A 10,298-nucleotide genomic window follows, 5' to 3' on the forward strand; every position below is an offset into this window, starting at 1 on the left:
TGGATCACCCTTCCCCTTGAATAGTGGCACCAGGATGCTTTTTGTCCAGTCTTCTGGAATGTGTCCCTCAGTCACGACACTGTTGCACAGGTCAGTCATCCAGTGCACACCGACATCCCCTGCCGCCTTCAGCATCTCCGCCACCACTCCAGATGGCCCAGCCGTCTTTCCCTCCTTCATGGCTTTCAGGGCCTTCACCACTTCTATTGGCATGATCGGGCAGCATTCACCCTCCACCTCGTCACATCCCGCCTCTCCATCCCAGTCATTCTCCACATTCAGCAGCCTTTCCATGTACCTTCGCCATACTTCCTTCACTCCTCTGTTGTCTGTCACGATGTTGCCATCTTCATCCCTCACACAGCTTGCACCGGTCACATCACGCCTCTCCTTCACCATCTGCTTTGCTATCTTGAAGAAGCTCTTTTGCCCTCTCTCACTCTCCAGCTCACTTGCAAATTCTTTCCTCTTGGCCTCTTGGGCCTGCCATACTGCTGTCCGAGACACCCTCTTTGCCTCTACATACCGTACTCTATCTGCCTCATCCCTAGATTTCTTCCATACTTTATGGCACCGCCTCTTCTCGTTCACTGCACTTTCAACGCTGTCATTCCACCACTTTGTCTTGCCTCACACCTTGTCCACCCACATACATCCTCTGTTACTTTGAGCAGGGCTTTCTTCATTGCCTGCCACTTTCCACCCACATCTCCTGATTTCATCGCTTCCTCCACTTCCTCAGCTCTGCTTTGCTCAATCTTCTCCCTAAACTCTGTTCGACTCTCTGCTTTCTGTAGCCTCCACACCTTCAACTTGTGGAGATGCTTTTTTGCCGCCACTTTCTTGGCTCGCAGAGTTAGATCTCCGATGACTGGGCGGTGCTGAGACACGCACTCTTCTCCAGCAATTGCGTTGACATTCCTGACCAGGACGCGGTCCTCCTTTCTGATGTAATCTATTGTGCTCTTACATCCGCCCGAACTGTATGTTACTAGTTTGGCTTCGTCCTTCTTGAAAAGTGTGTTGCACACCACCAGCTCCAGTGCATCTCCAAATTCCAGAATCCTCTCTCCCTCCATGTTCCTCAGGCCATATCCCTGACCACCATGGACTCCATCAAAGCCACCTGACTCCCTTCCCACATGTCCATTCAGGTCACCTCCAAGGATTATAGCCTCATCCTGAGGGATCCCCGACAACACCATAATGGCCTTGTCCCAGAACACATCCTTCTCATCCACACATCTGCCAACTTAAGGGGCATAGAGTGATATGACATTTGTCAGGCGCTTCCCAAGAATCATCTTCACAAAGAGGATCCGCTCATTTACCCTACTGACACTTAGCACTTGGTCTATCCACTTTTCAGTGATAAGAACTCCAACACCACCTGTCCCTTCATTGCAGCCTTGCCAGAAGAACTTGTACCTTCTACCAATCACGCCCAACATCCTTGCGCTTCCACCCTTCCATCTCGACTCCTGAACACAGCAGACATCCACCCTTCTCCTGTGCAGAGCATCGACCACCTCCCCTGACCGACACGACAGGCTACCGATGTTCCATGTAGCAACCCTGACACGCACCTCCTGCTCCTCTCTGTTCCGCTTCTGACCTCCCCGCAGTACATCGAGCCGATGGCCGTCATCTCCTGGATGTAATCCACCTGCGGCTTGGCCTCCTTCTTAATCATTCTGTTTGTCGTAGGCTGATGAGAATGCCCACGGGGTACTTAAGGCTGTACCCCACCTCTTCTGTGTTTGTCCAGCCATATGAGAATATTTGGAGCAAATTTTTACAGCCGGATGCCCTTCCTGACGCCAACCCAAAGGGATTGATTTTCTGTAGGGGTTGCCTCCCTTAGCCTATTCCTCTCCCAAGGAACCCACTAGGCAGTGGTACTATTTAACCCATAGTTGGGGGCTGGTTCGTGGGCACCAGGGCATGTCCACACACCGGTAGGCCTGCGTGCCGCACGTCTGGGGGTCAAACCTCCTCAGAGTCCCTTGTAGTTCAGCCGGGGTCCGAGATGTACCCAGTTACCGTGTGTCGCCACGAGGAGGCACTACATAGGGCTTGCTGTTAGAGAGGCTATGTACTGGCAGGGAGAGGCTTACACACTCGGCTCTCCCGTTCGCATTCTGCTAGCCAGTGGTGAGAGTTGACAGTGAGAAGTGACAGGCACTGGGCACTCCACCAACACACTAGACGCATCACAACAACCCTTCTTACGAAATCAGACACTAGTCAAGCTAGTTAACAAGAAATAAATAGCAGTCAGTAAACTGTGAACTTGGCCATCCTGAAACTACATGATATTAAAGCCTTTTTTGTTGTTGGTTTGGAGGGTTTGAAACAGACTTGTTTAATCTTCCCATCAGTTAGTTCACAATTACACCAACCTAGGGCATTTCAGCTTTATGTTTTTGCAGCCAATGTGCATTAGGCATACAAATCCAGTGTTTCTAAATCAGTGGGCCGAGTACCTCAAAGTGGGTTATGAGATCATCCGTGTCATCTCTGTTGATGATCAGGTCATCAATGGAGAACAACTGTAGTACAGTGTTATTTAAAATATGGTGGTTCTGAGGTGATGTAAAAATCAGTTTGCAATGCAGCATCAGAAGAGAACTCATTTACGGCAATTTAAATATAATGGATTAAGATGTTTTGTGCTTTCACAACTTAACCATTTACGAAATCATTTAAAGGAGAATACCGGACAAATTAAGTGTTGCCTTTGATGTCTCGTTACTCACCGACCGACGTGAAAAGTGGCGTACTTTTTTTTCCATAGATTCCCGTGTCGTCATTTTTTTTTTTGCTTGTTTCCAGAATCTGGCAACACGAGTTGCCAGGTTCTGGAAAGAAACAAGCATCCAGTGTTAACTCGTTCGCCATTGACGGTGGCCTCGCAGGAAATTTCAACGCACGTTTGACTATCATGAGACTCCACAATGACTAGGAGTAGAGAGAAAAACAACTTTGCCTCGGTTATAATAGACGAATCTCACTGACCCACGCGCTCCCATTCTGACAACGGAGGGGGTTTAAAAAATGACGACACGGGAATCTATGGAAAAAAAGTACGCCACTTTTCACGTCGGTCGGTGAGTAACGAGACATCAAAGGCAACACTTAATTTGTCCGGTATTCTCCTTTAATGCCATTGCTGGAATTCTCCCTGCTATTTGTTCTTTGCTGACACGGAACAATAACACTTACCGGACCTGCTCCAGTGCCTTTTTAACGCTCAAGGTTCCTCATGCTCAGGCAGAGTTGGGCAAAGCAGCATTCTCTGTCAGTGGGCCAACTCATGGAATGAGACAATTGGCAGTGTCATTTGAAAATTCCGTTCCTTACCATCAATTTGGTCGGTTCAGGGCAATGTTTTTTAACACTTTTACTTGAGATGTGCCAGTTTTCATCAATTTGTTTTGGTTTTTGGTTAAGCTGTTTTTAGGTACTGTTTTAAGCACTTTTGAATCTGTTGTAGTTGTCTCCGCCAGGCCGAAGGCGTGTGTGTGTGTGTGTGTGTGTGTGTGTGTGTGTGTGAGTGTGAGTGTGCGTGTGCGTGTGTGTCCATCTGTGAGCATTTCTCCAGCACCGTTGGAGACAGCAGCGAAACTGTGCACGCACACTCCCTGGATGCCAGAGCAGAACCTCTTCCCCGAATTTTTCAGATCGGCCTGTCATAGCGCCACCAGGAGGCAGATTTTTGCAAACCATTTTTTGCTAAACACACACAGAGCACTTGGGGGCGGGACTAAAGCATGACAGACAGTCAGTTTGGTTCAACCAGCAGTTGGCTTATGGAAAGTATTCTTAACCGGATTACAGTCATTCGCTGAAACTGCAGTAATATTTGTATTATTATTATGAAAAAACAGCTGAAGGTGACTGATTGCAACATTCGGCATGGCTCAATCCCCTTCAAAATGTGCGCACCTTTTTCAATACGACTAGTTTTCTAATCAATATATATATATATATATATATATATATATATATATATATATATATATATGGTTATGTCTGAGTCAGAGTCGGGGCCATGGTCCTGCCTATATATGGGCGTATCAGGATGGTTATGGTTATGTCTGAGTCAGAGTGACGTGGCCGTAGAATTTTGTAGCTCTTGTGGTTTTCTGCCCACTGTAAGAAGGATCCAATAGTGTTAATCATGTGTAAGGGGATATACTGTACAGTAAAGACAGTGTATTTGCTTTTTTTTAATTATTAGACAGGACAGCGTTAAGAGACAGGATTTGACCATGTGCACTGAGGAGGGCCACACAACAATTAAAGGTCTCCATCTGCATTAGAACTGACTGTGTCACTTTAACCCGGGACCAGACGAATCTTCCAGTGCAAAATAGTCTCCGCGAGGCTAGCGCTCCCCCACTTCTAAAAGTAGCACTACAACACTGCACACACACAGTCAAATTGGATATGTTTATATCCAATTAATTCTTACTCCACTTTGACCGCCAAGTCGTCAGTGGTGGAAAAATTACTCAAATGTTTTACTTAAGTAAAAGTAGCAATACTGCAATGTAGAAGTACTCTGTTACAAGTAATAGTCCGGAATTCAAATTTGACTTGAGTAAAAGTTCAAAAGTAGTGGTATCAAAATGTACTTAAAGTACCAAAAGTAAAGTACTAAAATGTTGGAAAATAGCAGATCTACAAGCTCACGACACGTCTTGTAGATCGGCTATTTTCAAATAGCCTTGGTATATTATACGGCTAAAGTGGTTAATGTATTTTTTATAATGTAATAATTTATATCTGCAAAGTAACTAGTAATTAAAGTTTTCAATTCATTGTAGTGGAGTAAAAGTACAATATTTGCCTCTGAGATGTAGTGGAGTAGAAGTAAAAGTATAGACAATTGGAAATACTCCAGTAAAGTAAAAGGACCTCAAGATTGTATTTAAGTAAATGGGCTTAGTTACTTTACACCACTGCAAGTCGTATGTGCCAAAACTCTTGGTACTGGTATTGATGCATGTCCTGTAAGTACGCATGTTAACATACAACTTTAACAATTCAATTAATGTTTTCCAATAACTGACATATTGTAGTATAATAAACTGTCAAAGGAGCATTTAATTTTTTACCTTTCACCTTTTCACCTTCTATTTCATTTCAGCATTCACTCATTTCTTATTAATAATAATAACGGTAAACAGAGAATAATTTTAAATGGGAATAAAATGTGAGGGTGAAATCCTCACCTTTGTAATTTTGTAATTTACAGTCTTCGTAAGTCTTTGTAATTTCTGTAAACCTGTTGTCTGTCTGTCTGTCTGTCTGTCTGTCTGTCTGTCTGTCTGTCTCTCTCTCTCTCTCTCTCTCTCTCTCTCTCTCTCTCTCTCTCTCTCTCTCTCTCAGGGTGACTCAGGTGGAGGATTGGTGTATAACGACCAGATTTTTGGTGTTCATTCTTCGAGTGGTGGAAATGTATGCATTCATGGATGTTTGCTATTACCTCGACTGGATCAAGGATACCACTGGCATACCATAGCTGTTTGTATCTCTATCATAATAACCAATACAATGATTAGAATATCATATATCATAATATCAGAGATATTATCTCTGATATCCCTATGAAGAAAACATGTTTTTCTTTACTTTATAAACATTTCCAGGGGAAAAGTGAAAACATCATCAGACTCATTCTGGTTTTAATCGAGACTTTGATACTGAAATTGCCTCTGTGTGCATAAGCTGTGGATTAAATAATTCACAATAAAGTGAACTTAAACTAATACGTTTGAATACTAAGAAGAATACCAGCAAATATAATAGGGTGCCTATGCACTTTGCGCTTGGCACTCTAGAGAATCAACAAATACAAAAACGGAGTCACTGTGTTGCATATATGTCACCGCACAATGACAATACTTTTAAGTAGAAATAGGCCTATGATCTGGGGGATTTAATGGCCAAGCAATGGAGTCGGATATCTGATGCGAACAAACCTTCCTGGATGACTAACGTTACCTGTGGGATTTAAAAAAAAATCTTTTTTTGCGTCATCCCAAAACCCCCAAAAATGTCCAAATGTGTGTGCGTCTGCATCATTTGTCCTCATTGCCTGACGTATTTACATCTATCTGCAGGCCTTTGCACCAGTGACCATAAACACATCATACTGTACCTAAGGGAAGTCATGGCTTAATTTATAGTCATGTGCTTGTGCCTGTCCTTCAGGTGGCAGGACCGTCTGACTGAGTCTCATCATCTGTTTTTACGTCTGGAGACCCCTGTCCAGGACAGACGTCAAACGTGCTTTCTCAGGAACTTGGCCCAGATATGAACATTTGATTTGGCGTTAGGAACACATTGCGACCGCATGCCCTTGCTGACGTCGACCCCAGGCAGGGATCAAACCCACAACCTTCCGCATGAAAGGTGTATGCTCTAACCGCTACACTAGGGCAGCCCGACGTTACTACACAAATGTTAGTAAAGTCCTGATGTAAACTTTTGAAGCTGGTGGTCACTAATAATAATAATAATAATAAACTTTATTTGTATAGCACCTTTCATGACATGAAATGCAGCTCAAAGTGCTTTACAGAGCAAGAATACAATTACAGTTAGAACCAATTTAACAATAAAGCAAACAAAAATAGAATAAAATAAAATAAAATGTAAGGTTCCAATCCCCTAGGGTTGGGAACCTTACAGATTTTAAAAATTATAATTTTGTGGCAAGTTTGGAGGCAGTTGGACTGCTGGTGTGCTGGCAGACTCCTGACGAACACCATGGCTAGGCCATTCTAATTATAGGTGTGGGATAAATAATAATAATTTATATAGCGTTTTTTTAAGTACTCAAAATACGTTTTTAACAATTCCGGTTCCACAACGATTCCCTTAAACGATACCAATATAATAAAAAAAAACATTATATATAATTTTGGCGTTCATTATAATTTGATAACACAAATTAAATCATACATACAGTATTGCATACATATTATTGTAGTGGGTCTCAAAGTGAGGTCCAGGGACCCTCTGGATTACGTGAGGGGGTTCCAAAAAGGCATGTAACGATTTATCGTAAATCGATTTAATAAGATTCAAAATGGTGACGATTTAAATCGTTTTCATAAAAACATACATCGCGATGCAACCAGCAGAGGGCGCAATCGAGTCAGACTCCCTGCCTTGTTCTCCGCCTACTATTTTGTCCCCTCAGGGCCACCATAGCTGCCTGCGTTCGGTCTTTTCTTCACTCACTCAACGGCAGGCTATGAACGGCAGAGTGGGGTTCACCATAGATATAGAAACCTAGATACCTCATTGGCCTCTGCAGTTCGTTGGAGCGACCTGTTTCGTATGGTGGCCGCCATATTTCCGGGGGGCACGGGCACTGGCCAATCTGTGACGCACGCGAACGTTTCCAGCTGGCCCCCCGGAAGCGGAAGCGCGCCCGCCAGACAGACGCCTCAGAGCCAGAGGAGGCGTCTACCTTTATATGTCGATGGGGTTCACGTCCTCTCAGGCTATGAAATATAAACAACTAGGCGATCGCACTGCATAAAGAGGGAAATGTGCGTCCCATGTAAACATGTTTATTTGATTGATGAATAGCCCAAACTATACCGTTTACCCCCTCCCCCGTCTGACGACGCAGTGTGTTATTCAATCTCCTGGAGGAACTCTGTAACTGCCTGACTCACCTGTAGTCTGAGTATATATTTTCTTGTATTATCAGGTGGCTTAGCTGTACTTTGCTTGCTTCAGAGTATCAGTGCTGTATATAGTTAGTGTGTTTAAAAGTAATTTGTTTAAAAGCATTAGAGCTATATTGTGAGGTGTGACCTGATTGCCCTATCAGAGGGAGTTTCAGCTGAACCAGGCCAATTGCCTTGTTGATACTAGGGGAGGAGTCTCCAGATTCTCAAGGTGTATTTAAAGTCTGTTCAGCCAAAGTCTCTCCACTGTGTTATTCAATCTCCTGGAGGAACTCTGTAACTGCCTGACTCACCTGTAGTCTGAGTATATATTTTCTTGTATTATCAGGTTGCTTAGCTGTACTTTGCTTGCTTCAGAGTATCAGTGCTGAATATAGTTAGTGTGTTTAAAAGTAATTTGTTTAAAAGCATTAGAGCTATATTGTGAGGTGTGACCTGATTGCCCTATCAGAGGGAGTTTCAGCTGAACCAGGCCAATTGCCTTGTTCATACTAGGGGCTCCAGTCCTGGCAGACAATTAGCAATCAGTTGAAGTTGTTTTAAAACACCTGCTCTGAAAGCGGTAGCTTTCAAAGCGGCTAGCCGAACAAAGGCACCGTCAATGTAGGACCTTCGACATTGAGTGCGCTCTGAAACTCTCTGATCACTACTTCATGTCCTACTCTCTCTCTCTCTCCTCTCCCCCCTCACAGCCCCTCCATACCCACATGATTTCCTCACGTCACAATCTTCGCTCACTTTCCTCCACTGATCTTTCCTCTTCTGTTCTCTCTGCTCTCCCTGCCCCTGAATCCTTTGCTCTTTTATCCCCTGATACCGCCACAGATCTTCTTTTCTCTACTCTATCCTCTTCTCTCGACCATCTCTGTCCCCTCACCACCAGGCCTGCACGCCAAACTCCACCTGCCCCCTGGTTGTCGGACTCAGTGCGGACTGAGAGACGGAGCCTGAGAGCGGCTGAGTGCAAATGGAGAAATGGCAACCTCCTGGAGGACCTTCTCACCTTCCAATCTCTCATTTCTACTTTTTCCTCCTCTCTATCAGCTGCTAAAGCTGCTTTCTTCTACACTAAAATTCAGGCTTCTGCCTCCAACCCTAAAAAACTCTTTGAAACTTTCTCCTCTCTCCTGCAACCACCACCCCCTCCTCCCTCCTCGTCCCTCCTCCCTGACGATTTCGCCAACTTCTTTGACAAGAAGGTGAACGATATCCGATCCTCCTTCCCTCCTCCCCCGGCTGGTGCCCTGCGCACTACCCACACCCGTCTGCCTGCCACCCCCCCTCTCTACCTTCATCTACTCCTCTTCCCCCCCCCCTCCCCCTCTCTATCCCACTTTTCTCCCCTCTCCCCTAACGAGGTCCTTCTCCTTGTTACCTCTAGTCGCCCCACCTCATGCTCTCTGGACCCGGTCCCATCCACTCTGCTGCAGTCTATTGCACCTGAACTTCTTCCCTTCTTAACCCACCTTATTAACACCTCTCTGACGTCTGGCTACTTTCCCTCTGCTTTCAAGACTGCCAGAGTCACCCCCCTCCTGAAGAAACCAACACTTGACCCCTCTCAGATCAAGAACTACAGACCGGTTTCCCTTCTATCCTTCCTATCTAAAACTCTCAAACGTGCTGTCTTCAAACAACTGTCCTCCTACCTCCACCAGAACAACCTCCTGGACTCCAACCAGTCTGGTGGGTCACTCGACAGAGACTGCCCTCCTGGCAGTGAGTCACTCCATGCCGCTAGAGCGAACTCTCTCTCCTCCGTCCTGATACTCCTGGACCTGTCTGCAGCGTTCGACACGGTGAACCATCAGATCCTCCTCTCCACCCTCGAGGGGATGGGTGTCTCAGGCTCTGCACTCTCCCTGTTTGCATCCTACCTGACGGGTCGCTCCCACCAGGTGATGCTGAGAGGGTCTATGTCAGAACCACACAGGCTCACTACTGGGGTTCCCCAAGGCTCGGTTCTGGGTCCTCTTCTTTTTTCTCTCTACACTACATCTCTTGGTGCTGTCATCCACTCCCATGGCTTTTCCTACCACTGCTATGCCAATGACACCCAGCTGATCCTCTCATTCCCCCCCTCTGACACACAAGTGACATTGCTGCTTGTCTGGCTGACATCTCGGAGTGGATGTCGACGAACCACCTGAAGCTCAACCTGGACAAGACCGAGCTGATGTTCCTCCCGGGGAAGGGCTGTCCGCACCGAGACATGGCCATCACCATTGATAATGCTGTGGTGACGTCAACTCGGACTGCAAAGAATCTGGGTGTGACCTTGGACGATCAACTGTCGTTCTCGGCTAACATCGCATCAGTGACACGGTCCTGTAGATTCCTCCTCTACAACATCAGGAGGATTTGCCCCTTCCTCACGGAGAAGGCAGCCCAGGTGCTCATCCAGGCTCTTGTCATCTCCCGCCTGGACTACTGCAACTCCCTCCTTGCTGGTGCTCCGGCATCAGCCATCAGACCTCTGGAGCTTGTTCAGAAAGCTGCGGCTCGTCTGGTGTTCAACCGCCCCAAGTTCTCCCACACAACTATCCTTCTCCGTTCTCTGCACTGGCTCCCCATAGCGGCTCG

The sequence above is a fragment of the Gymnoscopelus braueri genome, assembly GCF_963280865.1.
Source record: "Gymnoscopelus braueri genome assembly, chromosome: 7".
Classification (NCBI taxonomy): Eukaryota; Metazoa; Chordata; class Actinopteri; order Myctophiformes; family Myctophidae; genus Gymnoscopelus; species Gymnoscopelus braueri.